At 35.6% G+C, this 16,335-nt stretch overlaps 1 protein-coding gene across 16 annotated transcripts in view; it reads left to right on the top strand.

The window, feature by feature from the left end:
- Nucleotides 1-16,335, top strand: part of ROBO2 (roundabout guidance receptor 2) — a 1,676,347-nt gene that overhangs the window by 1,392,242 nt on the left and 267,770 nt on the right. The gene's annotated exons all lie outside the window — the stretch shown is intronic.

A 16,335-nucleotide genomic window follows, 5' to 3' on the forward strand; every position in this document is an offset into this window, starting at 1 on the left:
CCAGTGGTCAGACCAACTCTATCAGTCATCAAATTTGTTGGGTGACAGGGGAGCAGCTTAGATATTGTATTGTCAAAGGCATTAATTTGCAAGAATTGGAATGCAGTTAAACTCCACCAAAATTTAGAAGCCCTGGAAGGATTTACTTTATACTAAAGTTGCATGAATTTGACGCTTGCAGAAAATTAGCTACCTTGATCACACATTTTCCTTTTTTTGAGATAGAAGGTAGAGAGGAAAGGTGGAGAATAGGGCAAAATAAATCCATCCAGGTAATTAAAGTCAATGAACTTTGTTGGAATATGTTATTATTAAATGCTATAAATGCTATATTGGGCTTGTATAGATAATTACAAGTATCTGTATTTTATCAATAAATTCCTTTGTGATAGCTTAGTGCAAGCCTTATGTAAGCATTGAAAAACCTAGGAGCTTTTATTATTTTTAAAGTTACAAACAGAAAACTGTGACCTGTGATCTGCTATTAGCTTTCATTTCAAACTAAAGGTACATTTGAAGAAGCAAAGTGGTTTTTTGTATTCACAAAGTTTCAGGAGCTGCTCTCCTAACAAAGTGCTGCGCCTGTGTCCCACCCTCACCTTCTCTTAACTCTTTGTGCTTTCATCTCACCACATTTTACATTTTTGGAAGGATGCAAAGGTTTTCATATGGACTCAGAGCTAAAATCTTTTTTCTACGTGTAGCATGACGTTGGTTTTTTGTTTGTGTTTGGTTTTTGTTGTTTTCTGTTTTTCTGTTTGTTTTCTGCTTAAGGTAGGTTGTTAGTGTTTTGTTTGTTTTAATTCTGGTGATGTGCTTATTTCTGAGATGATAACCACACTTCCATAGGCAAGCATTATTACTTTAAAATGTTATATCCCTCCATTTCTATCAGGCACCTTCTTTGATAACTTTGTAAGCTGTTTATGCTAATACCTAGGTAGAACCTCAATAGCCAAATCAAATTCACTTTTTATTAGTGATCTTTTTAAAGTAGTGTTGCAGAATAAAAGCAGGATGCCCAGTTACATTTGAATTTTAGATAAACAACAGTTTGTTTCTTTTCTTAGTAGGGGCACAAAATATTTTCCATGGAGCATAACTATATTAAAATTTGTTTTTTGTTCATCTTAAATTCTATTTCGTGTGTCATTCTGTTTCATCTATTTAAATATTATCTTATTTTCATCTGGCAACACTAAAAGGAAAAAGTACTGGAAATTATTAGTTTAAACATGTTACACATCAAATCATCTTTATTTTTTTTTTTTATTTATTATTGAGAGACAGAGAGAGAGAGGGGCAGAGACACAGGCAGAGGGAGAAGCAAGCTCCATGTAGGGAGCCCAACGTGGGACTCGATCCCGGATCTCCAGGATCAGGCCCTGGGCTGAAGGCGGCACTAAACCGCTGAGCCACCAGGGCTGCCCTCAAATCAACTTTAAAAATGTGTGTAGGGGCACATGAGTGGCTCAGTGGTTGAGCATGTGCCTTTGGCTCAGGTGGTGATCCTGGGATCCTGGGATCAAGTCCTGCATCAGGCTCCCCAGAGGGAGCCTGCTTCTCCCTCTCCCTCTGTCTCTGCCTCTCTCTGTGTGTCTCTCAGGAGTAAATAAATAAAATCTGTAAAAAAAAAAAAAAGGAAAGAAGAAAGAAAGAAAGAAAGAAAGAAAGAAAGAAAGAAAGAAAGAAAGAAAGAAAGAAGAAAGAAAGAGAAAGAAAGAAGAAAGAAAGAAAAAGAAAAGTGTATAACTGGCCCAAATATCTTTTTAATTGTTAGGGGAGGGAGTAAAAGTAAATTTAGGATCTTGTTGATGTTCATGCATTAATTCATTTCCCAAATGTTCACTGAGTACCTAAAATGTCAGGCCCTAAAAGAGGAACAAAACAAACATAATCCTTGCCTTCATTGAATTTATTACTTAATGGAAAAGAGCATTAAACACAGCATTTCACAAATACGTAGTAAACTGTAATCAGTACAGTAAGGAAGGATACTGTTCATAGGACAGGGGGCCTAACTAATGGGTTGGAGAAGGAGCATCAGGTAAAATGTCCCTGAAGAAGTAAAATTTGGACTAAAAGTCTTCATGGGACTAAATTGTGCAAATGGCAGGTTAAAAAAATAGAAGTGGACTTCTAAGTAGGGAGGAATTGAAAGCAGGCATCTGTGGTTGACATCCAATGAGCAGTAAAAGTATTACTAAAAAGGCTGCAGAGGAGGTCTGTAAAAAGATAAAGTAAGACCCAGTAGGCATTTTGATCTTTATTGTAAAAAACAATGGGAAGACTTTTCAAGGCTTCAAGAGAGTAATAAGATTTGCATTTGAAAAGATGAATCTAGCTGCTTGAAGGAGAGAAGATTAGAGCTGACTGGAAGGATTCTAAAGCATTGCCTGGGTGGTCAGTATATTCCTCCAGCCAAATGATGGGGTAGTCCACAAAAGAGATTGGCAAGTTCTTCTGTAAAAGGCCACGTAGTATGATTTAGGATTTCCTGCCATACAGTCCCTGTTGTGGCTCCTCAGCGCTTCGCGCTGGTGGTAGAGCAGTCATAGGTGTTATGTAAATGAAGTGGTGTAGCTGTGCTTCAATATAGCTTTTTTTTTTATGCTAAAATTTGAATTTCGTAGTATTTTTATGTGCCCTGATGTAGTTGTTTCTTTTTCTTTTTTCTTTTTTTTTTTTTTTTTTTCTTTTGATGCATTAACCATTTCAAGATGTAAAAGTCATCCTGAGCTGGCAGGCTATACAAAAACAGTACTCCTTCATGTTTTAGTTGCTTGGAGTGTATTTAGGGAAGATTGGATGGTTTTGAGAGCTATTCTGGAGAGAAAATTAAGAGAGATGTTGATGGCTTAAATGTGGGAATTGAAGTGTTTCAAAATTCTCTCATGTTTCTGATCTGTATGGGAGTGCCATTCCCTGAAGCAAGCAAAGGAGTTTGAAGACAGAAATCATGAATTAGGAGATGTTAGGCTCTAAAACATTCAAATGGAGATACTGAATATCATCAGAAAATATTTCACCTAGAACTAAAACATTGATAATTACCAGGTTATACCAGGCAATTGAAGCCTTTAGGAACTGAGTTCTTCCCTTCCCTTCCCTTCCCTTCCCTTCCCTTCCCTTCCCTTCCCTTCCCTTCCCTTCCCTTCTCTCCTCTCCTGTTCTCTCTTCTCCTCTTCTCTTCCTAATTGAGATATAAGTGACAAACAATATTATCTTAGTTTCAGTTGTACAATATAGTGATTCAATATTCATATACATCACAAAATGATCACCACAGAAAAAGATATTTTTTCTGTCATGAGGAATTTTAAGATCTATAATTTCTTAGCAACTTTCAAACGTGCAGTATAGTGTTGTTAACTACAGTCAATGAGCTGTACATCACATCTCCATGACTTGTTTCTTTTATAACTAGGAGTTTGACTAGTTTGACCACTTTCATCCATTTTTGCCCTACCTTCACCTGTTGGTCCCCACCTCCAGCAACTACCAGTTAATCTCTTCTTTGCATTTATGTATCTTTGAGATGGTTTTTGTTTTTATTTTTTTTAATATTCTATGTATAAGTGAGATCATATTTGTATTTCTCAATCTAACTGATTTCACTTACCGTAATGCCCTCTAGTTCCATCATTTTGTCACAAATGGGTATTTACATATGGGTATGAATATATATATATATATATATATATATATATATATATATATATACATATATATATATATATACATACATATCAGAGGCTCTGTAGATAAGGAGTAAATATTAGAAGGAAAATCATTTTGGGACCAGAAAATCATTTTGGGACCAGAATTTCTATCTTACACTAGCTGATAGGACCTTAAGCAAACAGTTTCTCTAAGCTTCAATTTACCAATTTGTAAAATGAAATAATGATATTTAGAAAATATAATTGTGTATTTACTGAGATTGTGTAAGGAGATAATGATTTTAATTCCTAGCATGGCTTTGGGAGGAAAACTCTTCTTTTATCAACATAGGTCTATGAAGTCAGAGGCCTGCAAACTGATTGAGAGTAGATTAACAGGAGAAAACTTTTGATTCACATGAATGTGGGAGTACTCAGTAGTGAATAACTCATGGAATAGCTGGAGACAAGGGTGTGTATATATCAGCATACCTAGGGGGAAGGATTTGTGTACTGGCTTAACAAAAATGAGATTTGGGGGTTCAGTGGAAAAGTCTAGAAACTTCTATAGGATACTTTTATCCTAAAGGTAATGAGTGTTCTCCTTTCTGGCTGGAGGGTCTTCCAGAGGGGGTTTATAGCAGCTGAACTGTCTCTCGGTGCTAAGAGTCAGTCTTCTCTCAAGCAGGAAACTCCCTTGGTGGGGGGTGAAGGGCAGCTGTTATTTTCAGGAGACTCTGCTTAAGTTTAGATAAGGTTTCTTTCTACAGCTGTGGTTTGTTGAGATGTTTTCAGTTTAAAATAATAATCTCTGTACCATTCTGATGGGTTGTTGGTCCCTTTAGTGGCTATAATAGACCTTTGTCTAAATAGTTGTCCCATACCTACAATTAGACTGGAAAGAATTGTCCTATATTCTTGGAATGATTCATTGCTTTGTGTAATACCTAACGTTCATCAGACAAGTTTGGAGTGGAAAGTTATTATAGACTTGCTGGCACATGTAAACCACTCACATAGGCAGTAAGAAAATTCACAGTGAATTGTGACTCACTTTCACATTTTTTTGCTAATAACGATGATGCTTTCATGGTATATCCCACACACAATTAAAATGTCTTCAGTGAATTATTCTAGCCAGCCCAAAGACATAGAAATGTGAATAGAAGCTCTAGACCAAATATTGGATAATGTATTTCATTGGGGAGGAGAGAAAAGTGTTGACTAACAAAATCCAAGGGAATTATAGTGACTAGAAATATACATTTGAGTAAGGAAAATTATTTTTTTTTTCTTCTGCCTCTTTTTCAAGGATAGTTCAACATAAAAGAGTCAGATAACAGAACAGTCCAGGTGATTATCTTCTGCCATTGGTATAATAACCAAACGAAAGTACAACCATGGTGATTTCTTTCTCTGTTAGTTTAAAATAAGTATGTATTATAATAGATTTACTCATCTTCCTATGGACCTTTAGAAAGGGATAGTTTGAAGAAACTTGGCAAGTCTTCTAGGAAATACAATTCAAGTTGTGTGGGGATTTCTGCTCAACATCCTTCCTCACTTTCGTTGAAACCCTAGCACTTTCCCTTGTGTAAACTCATTGTTTTTGATTCTGTGCATACACTGTACTTTGGAGTTCAGAGAATCCTGGGGTATTATAATGATCATGTTTCTGTGTGAATATATAAATTAAAAAGTACAAGCAGAAAATCTGTGCTGTTTGAATGGTGATTAACCAAAAAGTGATCAATGATTAACCAAAGTGAATTGTTGATCATTTACAAATGTCCATTTTCTAAGGAGATGAATAGTGTATTACTTTATATCTGTATCCTTAGTATCTGTATCCTTGTGAGTATCCTTGGAGTCTAGTTTCTCTTTCCCTACCCCACTCCCTCACCTTTCACCCAATAAGTCATGTTTGGTTTCTAATGCACACTCTAAGAATCATCTCCCACTTTGGAAATAATAATAACTCACTAAAGTTAATAACTGAGATCTTGATAGTTTCTTTAGATGTGTAATAAAAAAAAGACATTCAGCATGAAAAATTAAAGGTGTTGTAGAGATATCAAGAGTCATTTTCTTCATTTTACTATGGAATTATCAGGAGGAGATGCAGTCTCAACCTTCAAGAATAGCAATAATAATTTTCTGTGGTTCCGTGGGACACGTTATGCTTAGCAACAGAACTGTGTGTAATAAACTCTGCGGTTGAAATATTACCTCTAGTTTCCAGAACTTTATTCTGTTTATACTTTCAAAGGGATTCAGCTCTCATGTTAACTCTTAAGAGTGCTAAGATTTACCAGTATCTGACACTTCTAGTATATCACTTGTGGTTCTTTATGTAAATATTTGACTAGTGAGCTGCAGAATTTTATAAAAGTCTATAGTAGAAATGGAAAATGAGTTTTGGGATGATAATATAGTTTTATGAAAACAAGTTTTCTTCCATGTAGGAGTATTAACTTATGAATTTATGGGAAACAAAAACTTATATTTTATACATGGTATGGTGTTTTTAGTGGCATGTACCTTGTCTGATATTTCTCTTCATTGTAAATATTTTCTTAGAGTATTTGTGATACATATACCAAGTGTTTGGCTATTAACCAGATTCTGGTTGTGGGTTTTTATAGGTAGAGATTATAATACTCAAGTGCCTTGATTCTTTGTGTTTCATTCATACCAATTTTCCATCATTTTCCTTTTTTTTAAAAGATTTTCTTTACTTATCCATGAGAGACACAGGGAGAGAGAGGCAGAGACAGACAGAGGGAGAAACAGGCTCCATGCAGGGAGCCCCATGTGGGACTCGACCCTGGGACTACAAGATCATGCCCTGAGCCAAAGGCAGATGCTCAACCACTGAGCCACCCAGGCATCTCCAATTTACTTTTTTTTTTTTATTGCAATGGTTTTTGGATAAAGATAAAATACATTTTATTCTTTATCATTAAAAAATGATAATACATTTAAAAAATAAAATACATTTTATCCTTTATCATTAAAAAAAAGAAAACCAAAATTAAATCACCTAAGAGCCCACATAAAATATATTATTCATTCATATGTGTTCATGTCACTCTATATGTATAATAAAGACCCTTAATTTGTGCCTACATATTTAAAAGCTTTTTTCATAATAATGACAAATTCTGGAATTCTGAATTGAGTTTGTCCCTGATATGCAACTGAAACAAAAAGAAAAACAAAACAAAACAAAACAAAATCAAAACCAAAACTTGAGCATTGAATCTGCTCATTACTAGCCAGTAGTTATATGGAATTCCAGAGATTGCTTGCCATTAGCTAATACTTCTCTGGGTATTATACCTAATGTTCTACTTTGCTCAGTATGTTAAGTTAAAAAAAGGGACTATGTCAAAGATAATGTGACTACTTGAGGTTCAAACTCCATGTTTACTCCATGTTATGTGCTCCTGTGCATACTTCCATGTCTCTGTGTGTGTGTTAATGCTTTATTTATGTTTTATGTCTTTATCTTTGTGATCATTTTAAAACATTGATCTATTTACATTTGAAATGTGAAGATCTGGGGTGCCTGGGTGACACAGTCGGTTAAGCATCCAACTTTTAGTTTCAGCTCAGGTCATGATCTCAGGGTCCTGGGATCAAGCCCCCAAGCCTCATGGAGTCTACTTGAGATTCTCTCTCTCCTTCTCCCTCTGCCCCTCACACTCATGCTGTGTGTGTCTCTCTCTCTAAAATAAGTGCATAAAATCTTACAAGTACCCAAAATACTGGTGATATTTTGGTTTAACAGAGAAAAAAAGATACAGGTATTTTATTTTTCATTCAGGAAAAATAGAATAATGTTGTCTGAGGTTATCTTTGGATGTGACTGTGGCATAGCTGGGGCCACAACGAGGTAAGTACAGTACCCAGGGTGGAGTGTGAAAGAGGTTATTTGAGTCATGCAAGTGCCAACCTTGTTCTTGGACAGGAGGGAGCACCATCTAAAAAGTCATGTGCCTAGGGTGCAAAATTTAATTGTCCCTCTAAAGGTCATGAAGGTGCTATTCAGGACCCTCAGATGAGTGTCTCTTTAAGTTATGCACACTAAGTGTCTAGATTTCTTTGCTCTAGTCCAGTCCTGGACTGTAGCAGGCTTTTACAAAATGTGTTCCTAGGGAGATGCTGCCCTACCGTGAATCTGAGCTATAGTCAGAGGCAGTACAAGTGTTCTGAAAAATTAACGAGAGTCTTGAAAACAAAAAGATAGGTAAAACCTTAAGTGATTCTGGTAGGTATGTGGATAGGGCCATAACTGAGCAAGTTGCATGCTTTCCCGAAACTGTGGGCCTCTTCCTGGTACCTTTCTAGGATAACTATGAACTCTTTATAGACAGAGGGAAGAAATTTTGCCAGAAGGCACAAGGGGCCCAAAACAAGATATCAGTGCTTCAAGAATGACTCATAGGGGATCCCTGGGTGGCGCAGCGGTTTGGCGCCTGCCTTTGGCCCAGGGTGCGATCCTGGAGACCCGGGATCGAATCCCACGTCGGGCTCCCGGTGCATGGAGCCTGCTTCTCCCTCTGCCTGTGTCTCTGCCTCTCTCTCTTTCTCTCTGTATGACTATCATAAATAAAAAAAATTAAAAAAAAAAAGAATGACTCATATAAGACAGTCAGTTCTACAAGACCACAGAGAAGCTGCATGATTATGACTAGTGGGTCCCATAGAGTTATACTCATCTGTGAAAAATAAAGGGATAATTTGAAAGACAAATTGAAGTTTGTTGAAATCTTGGTGTTTATTCCTTATAAGAGGATGCTAGAGTATCCATAGGAGCAGTTGACTCAGGTTTCTACAGATTACCCCAAGCCAAATGAAGTCTGAGATTGTCTGGTTATCAAATCTGGTGAGGTTTTCTTTGCCAAGAGTGACATTCTTACAAGCAGTTGTTCCCTGACCTTCTATGTGGATGAAAAGATGAACATCTGTGGTTCATAAATTGAGGTTTAGTGTTAGATGACAGTAATACTTGAAAAAGATCATCCACACCATTTCATAATGGTTGTGAAACTGTTAATAATTGACATCTAATGAATGAACTCAGGCATTTGTAGAATCACCTAAAACTTTGCATTTAAATCTGTTGCTGATGCAACTGGAGGGATGCAAATCAGATTTTGAGGAAGGTGCTAGTTCTCAGAAAGCTGTAATGCTCTCAAATGTATTGTGATGTGTCGAAGGAGAATGATGATGATCTGAGTAAGGCATGATAAAGAGAGCCAAAATTTACAATTGTCAGTGCATATCTAGGAAATAGTAAGGAGTCAGTAGATTTGGATAACTGCTTTGTCATCTTTAGATAGTTCTGATCTTTTATATAGAAAGAGATTCTCATAACTCATTACTCAGAGAACTGAGTTCAAATTTTTGGTATATCTCACATAACAATTGAGTCTCTTTAGTAGTGTGAATAAGTCTGATCACCTCTCAGCACACTGTTGTAAGGAATTTCTTGCATGCAGAAATAAAGATTCTGAATTTGAGTTACCGGATATTGAACCTGTGTATTCATTCCCACCCTCTTTCTTATTTTGCTTCTATTGTTGTAGGGTTTTTGTTACCTCCTTCCTTACTGGGTTCACTAAAGCTTGATACCTTATAGGTTTGATATATTGGCTGAAGAGTGGGCTCATTCCAACTGGGTTCCTTTGGAAGTCTGTGGTTAGGTCAAGGGTCAAGGCAATGGCCAATGCTAAGTCCAACCCTCTACCATTTTTTGTATGATCTGTGAGCTCTGAATGATTTTGCATTTTAAAGTGATTGAATAAAAATTAAAAGAAGAACATTATTTGGGGATACATGCAAAATCAGTGAAAGTCAAGTGTCAGTGTCCATAAATAAAATTTCACTAGAACACAGCCACACCTTCATTTCTGACTTTTTTGCAACAACAGCAGAGCTGAACAGAAGCAGAGTTGATACCAGAGACTATGACTTCTAAATTCTAAAACATGTGCTATTTAGGCCATGAGAGGAAAAGTTTGTGAGTCTCAGCCTTGAAGAGTCTAGGGAAATGGACCAGGAGTATTCAGAAAAGTTCTGGCATATTTGCAGCTACACTGTACTTCAGCCAGCATGGGGCTGGGTTGAAGTTTGTGGTGGTGAGTCCTACAAAAAGAACAGATATCATGAGAACAATAAGGAGTAAGAAAGTAGGTGATAATGTTTTTTCAGCTCCATATTGATAAGGGTAAAACTAAATCAAAAATTAGACTCCTAAATTCAAATGTATTTAACCCTCTTAAAAGGAAGATAAAACCTGTTTGCGTGATCTCATTTATGAGAAAACTGTTGATAATACAAAGCCATTCATGAAAGTCATCTCAAAATATAATCATATACTTTTCTAAATAATTATGCAATTGTTTTCATGGTTGTGTCTTCTCTACAACTACTTTTTTAGGTACTACAGGATAAAGCCTATATTTAAATCTATATTCATCCTCTCTAAGTCTCTCTCTTCTCTTTGCCTTTCTGTCTCTGTCTCTCTATCCCCATAATCTGGTACAGGTAATATGGCATGCTGTTTGAAAACATAGACATTGGAGTCAGGTGTTCGTGGGTTTCAATTCAGGCTTTCCTCACAATAGGTGTGTAAAATTGGACAGGTTACTTAACAACTGCATTTTCTTTTTGTTGTTTTTTAACAACTCGATTTTCATTTGTAGTACTTACTTGCTGGAGCTTTTTGGAAATTTGAATGAGATGGTAGTGTATTCAGCATATAGATAGTATAGGAAACACAGGCAAACCTTGCTTCTTGTGATGAGTCTTCTCAGAGGACAGTCCAAAATGAAAATTATTCAAAAATAATCCTTTAATAAAGCAAAAAAAGAAGCTCAAAATAATATTTGTTTTCCATAGCCACATACTATTCTGTTTATGCAGTAATTTAAGGATGACCTGGTAACTATCCTAGTTAAAAACTTAACATCTGCTTGGCCATTTGAATCATAGTATATAATGTGGACTATATGTGATTTATCACCAAACACTTCCATTCATCATTTACTAGCCAATTAAACTAAACTAGGTACTTAAAACGCAAAATCACCAAATTGCTTAGGGAGGCACTTGTAATAACAGAGCCTTAGAACTGCTAACAATTATAGGGGATTAGTGTTTTCTTCGTATTCCCCATTCCAGGATCTGAGTTGGATAGATAACTGAGCATTCTACTTTTTGTGACTTGTAAGATCTTAATCCATACCACTGACTCTATATTATCCTTCTCTACCTCTCCATATCTATAGAAGAATGTAGACAGTACAAACTATGTTGGAGATAGGAAGAAAGAGAGGGAGAGAAAGAAAGAATGATGGAAGGAAGGCCAAAGAGAAGAATGGATGGATAAAAGGAAGAATAAAGGAAAAGAAAAGGGGATTATTAAGAAGAGTCAGATTTATGCAGTCAATTTCTACATAAAGAAAAGGTGCCAAACACAAAAGAATAGCCCAATTCAATTTTAAGAGTTACTAAGAGAAGCCTCAAGTTTCTTTCCGTCTCTGACTTTCGCAGTAAGATTTTCCCCAAATATTATCTTTTAACTATCTTTTTATGTCATGTATAGTTTGTAGGCAAGAAAGAAAGAAGTAATGGAACCCCATTCTAAAGCTGAAAAGTATCTTTCAATCTCTAAAACATAACAATCACTAGCAAATTTATAAAGCCTAGTAACTCAGAACTATAGAATAATTGTTTTCATCAACTTTCCAAAAGAGCAGTACTATTCTTACCCAAAATGTAAATGAAAGCTGAATGTTTATTCTCCTTGAATAGGAACATGCAATTCTCTCAGCAGAGGGAAACAGTGGAGTCTTAGAGGCAGATCTTGCTGGTTACTTGTAATTTGGGTGAAAACTGTTATCATTGGATTTGCATTAAATGCAGTTCCTTCCTCTTAAGATAGAATGATTGGCAGGGATTAAGGCTTTATTACTAAAGAGTTCTGAGCCAAGCTTCTTTTTCCATGAATAATATCTACCCTCTTATTTATTAATGGTGTTTCTGACAGCTGATAGTTCAAGAAGTATATGTACTACTGTGTTAACTAGTAAAGTTCTCTGTTTAGATGAAAGCGGAAGTGCCATATACTTTTCCCAATGACCCAATCAGTTAATGTTAAAATCTTGAGTGAGAGATAAATTTACTATCATAAAGTCATAATTATAATAAAATGTTTATTAGTTTAGATTCTTTTTATTTCAAAAGGACAAGGAAGCATTAGAGGAAAACTTTGAAGATTATCAAGCTGTATTTAATTATACTTTTTTCAGTTTTATTCTATTTTAGTAATTTATTTATTTATGCATTAATGATGAAACAACTAGATACAAGTGATATTGCCTTTGGATTTCATTTTAAATTTGATGATCTTAAATAATTCATGTAAATGTGTATGTATGTCCCTCTCTATTAAGTAGCTTATTTTTAGTAAGTAAAAAAAAGGCTTGGCCTTTATTATTATTTATTAATATTATATTTTTATTGTGGAATTCCCTAGCATATAAAAAATTACAGTCCTTGAAAATAATAGTACTAATAACAAAGTTGAAAGCAAGTACAGAAAGTGGCAGGTGAATTATTTTTCTCCAGAATAGCTTCCTCCTAGTGAAAAGGAGAACTGGAAAAAAAAAATGTATGTTTTGATTGTGTGTATCAGAGAAATTATAGCTGCCAGCAGCCCTCACTCTAGGGAGAAAATTCACAGTGTGGTTTTATCCAAAGGAAGGAGAAAGGGTCATCTCCCCTGCCTTGCTCTTGTCTGGGCCTGTACTTGGCATTCTCATTTTCTCTCTCAAGAATGATTATACCAAGATTAACAACCAAAAAAGATGAAAAAAAAATACTAGACTAAAAAATCCCAAACAGAATCTGAATCTTTTCTTCAATATTATGAGATCAAGCATGCATTCTATGTGTTCTCTAGCTGTTTTAAACAAAAAAAATATTAAAAGACTAGAAATTTGGGATTGAATCAAGAAGGAAATAATAAGTTGGAGCAACTAGAATCAATTCTGTGAAAGTCATTGAGGGATTATTCTTAGGAAATAGAAAGTCAGCAATTTATATTTAATTAAGGATCTGTTGACTTTCCGGAGCCTTAAAGAATTGTATTCAAGGGAAAATACTATCATTTAACCCCCCTATAGATTACTGCTACCTTCAGTAGAAGTCACCATGCTTCCTTAACTTTCTTTGAGTTTATTTTCTGTGTGGCCTTATTCTCAGTTTACTCTGTTGTTCTCTGTTGCTGTTACAGATTTTACTCTACTGGTGTAAGTGTACTTTGCTGTCAGCTTACTAGTATAATAATGGAGATGTACTGACTGAATTAGTAAATACTGACTTAGTAACTTTGTTGTTGTTGTTTTAAAGATTTTATTTATTTATTTTTCAAGGAGATAGAGCACAAACACGGGGGAGGCACAGAAGGAGAGGGAGAGAAAGAATCTCAAGCAGACTCCCCTCTGAGTGCAGAGCCCCATGCCTGGCTTGATCTCATGACCCAGATATCATGACCTGACCAAAACTAAGAGTCTAACACTTAACTGCCTAAACCGCCTGGTTGCCCCTGACTTAGTAACTTTGAGCTTTAAATGTTGCTGGCATCTATAGAATCCTTTAATAATCCCTAAATAATTCAGCAACAGTATTTGACTCAGCAGCTTCTTGTTTTCTTGTTTTAATCCTTGTATTTCACTGTAAAAGAGTATTTCAAAGATTTCTTTGAAACAGCCTTTGCTTTCAGTATGGTAACGTATATGAATGGAACTAAAAATCTTTTCTTGGGGCCTCTTGTCCCTGAGTAGAAAATGTATTTAACTTCCATTCAGTTCTCAGTGGCAATAAGATGTGTTTCTTCTTTTCTCATTTTTGCGTTGTTTTCTGTCATATCAAGCAGCTGTCATTATAAGTAAAGAGCAGAGCATTAAAAGGGTGTAGTTTTTTTAATTGTAAAACATTACAATTTTAACATAGATATCACTATATCACTTTTCAGGTGATGGTACTGATTTAACTTCTTCACACATGAAGACTTTATTTGTGATTAGTAATTTTTGGCTTAACTCTTTGGCCTAGACTTTCTTTACTATGAAGCTGTCTAAGCTAGTAACATGCTTGGGTTCAAGCTAAGCTCATTGTAAGGAAGAGTCATCAGATGTTAAAGGACTTTGGTGCTGTGGAAACCATAGATTCTCAACTGTCTTCTTTTCCTTTAGGCAAAATACCTCTGTATGTGAACTATCCCCACACATTTGTCTAGAAACTTGATATATACTGTACTATAGCCACATCCTTTTCCCACAAGTGCTCACTGCTCACACTCACCCCATGACACACATAGGCGTAATCACACAGAAGTGCCCTGTAGAAGCTAAAAGCCTTTATAAGTGTTCAGCAAAACCAGCTATTGTTACAGTACTTCCAACTAGTGAAGAGCAAAGAAGATCTGGGAAGCCAATTCAAACTAGGAAATTCCTGTCTCAAATAGACCATCTTTGTCTCTGAGGGGCCTAAGGTACTTTGGCATCCATTTTGAGGGATATTGGCACAGTCGAAGAAAGATTCCCTTGGAAATAACAGCCATTGGTAGCAGCCCCTGTCATAGATACTGTGCAGAAAGCAAATCAGGGTTACAATAGGGGCTATTTAACTTTTATAAGGTTTATGTGCATAAACTACAATTCCTTCTGATTTTATGTTAAGGTGAAAATATCACAAGCAGTGAAATGTTCATAAAGAATCTGAGGAGTGTGGTTTGTGGAAGTCATTCTAAAGTCACTTTACCATACAGTCCACAAAGCCTAGGCTGGTTGAGGATATTTGCTTGCAATATATGCTTAGAATGCGCCCAACACTTAACTTGCCTTAATCTTGCTGAATTCTAATTACCTGCACATTTTATGTACTTTTTACTGCCACTGCCTATTAGACAGCAAGTCCCTTGAGGGTACGGACTAAATGTTACCTCAGTGCTGGGCGTAGAGCTGAAGTTCTATGAACACATATTGGCTTTGGCTATTAATATCCAACGACCATTCACTTGCTAATGCTACCAATTCTACTATTCAAAATCAAATATGGTTCCTTCCTAAAAACAGTCTTACCCTATCCATGAGAAAATATCAGCCCAAATTATTCCCTCACTCTCTTTAAGTAGTAATTCTTAAGGCAGCTCGATTCTTTTGTAAATCTACTATATTTAGGATAAAAGGTCTCGTTTTCTAAAATCATAATTTTATGTAGCGATTTATGAGCTTGACCGGAAGCTGATTTTCTTATTTTAGAAAATGCAATTATACCTTAAATTTATTTTTTTTACATTTTTGAATATAAAATAAACATATGTGACTCAATATTCAAAAGCACAAAAGAATAGATGGTAAAAATTATTGTGTGAGCCTGCTCTCAGAATTTGTGGTTACGCCTTCTAAAATACTTTGTGAAAATGCAAGCAAATGCATATATAAAGGATACGTTAGTTTCTCCCCTTTGTTGTACAGAAGTCAAGATATTATATATGACTTTTTCGATCTTTGAAATTTTAGTTAATATATTATGGTGATCCTTTAGTATCTGTACCAGAGAGCATCCTCATTCGTTTCTATAGCTAAGTAAGCTTTGTTTTTTATGTTGTATACAAACTGAGTTTTGTTTGTTGAATTCCATTGACAGAATACAATCCAGTAGGCATGTATATACAAGTCAATTATGTCCTCAAGACCACATGAAAGATGTGAGACTATGGTCCTTGGCTAATGTGTCTGGCCGTTGTACCGTGTTGTTAAAGTGAACTGAAGGTTATTGACTTACTGTAATCGGAGTCAGATATCTGATTTAGTTGGGTCTATCCATTTCAAAAGGAAAACCCAGGATTTTTGGTGTTTGATCCTTTGTGTACCTTCCCTTAACCCTTTGCCGTTAGGTTGCACATAAACAATACTTAATATCAGTGACTAATGGCAGTAGTTCTCCAGCCTGGCAGCAAAACAAAGCAGTTCAGCACTAATCAGAAAGATACAATCAGGTATATGCCAGAGGTGAAGGATACTTTTTTATTTTCTTTGTTCTGACTCTCTGGAGTATTCTCTTTGTAGTAATTAGGTCATGTCTATATTTACCGGAAGAAAGCTGTATCTGTTGCATTCTTTAAGTGGTGCCACCAACTAAATCTAGTTGTTAGCAACAGAACTTTTGAAAGATGAATAAATCTTAGACCTTTTTGTTTGTTTGTTTAAGATAGTGCATATAAGACTTACCTTTCTTTTCTTATTTAAAGTTAGAAGGAAAATAACATTTTTGGAAATTACAATAATTACAGTAACCATATTGCAACTGAGTAGGTTAGAATTATTCTCTCCAATTTGTCAATGCAGCTAATATTTATTGAGAAGTTTCCCCTTAACAGGTACTATTTTAAGGGCCTTGCATGTATTGACTCATTGAGCTCCTATGAGGTGGGAGATGTTAATAGTCCCAATTTATAGAACAAGGGAAGTGGGGAGCAGAGAACTTATGAACTTGCTCAAGGTAACAGCAGGACTAGGATGCAATTGAACCATAATTAAAACAAAACAAAAATAACAGTAAGCAGGGCATGTAGCTCAGCATTATTACTTTTTAC

This window comes from Vulpes lagopus, chromosome 20, assembly GCF_018345385.1.
Source record: "Vulpes lagopus strain Blue_001 chromosome 20, ASM1834538v1, whole genome shotgun sequence".
In the NCBI taxonomy this organism is placed as follows: domain Eukaryota; kingdom Metazoa; phylum Chordata; class Mammalia; order Carnivora; family Canidae; genus Vulpes; species Vulpes lagopus.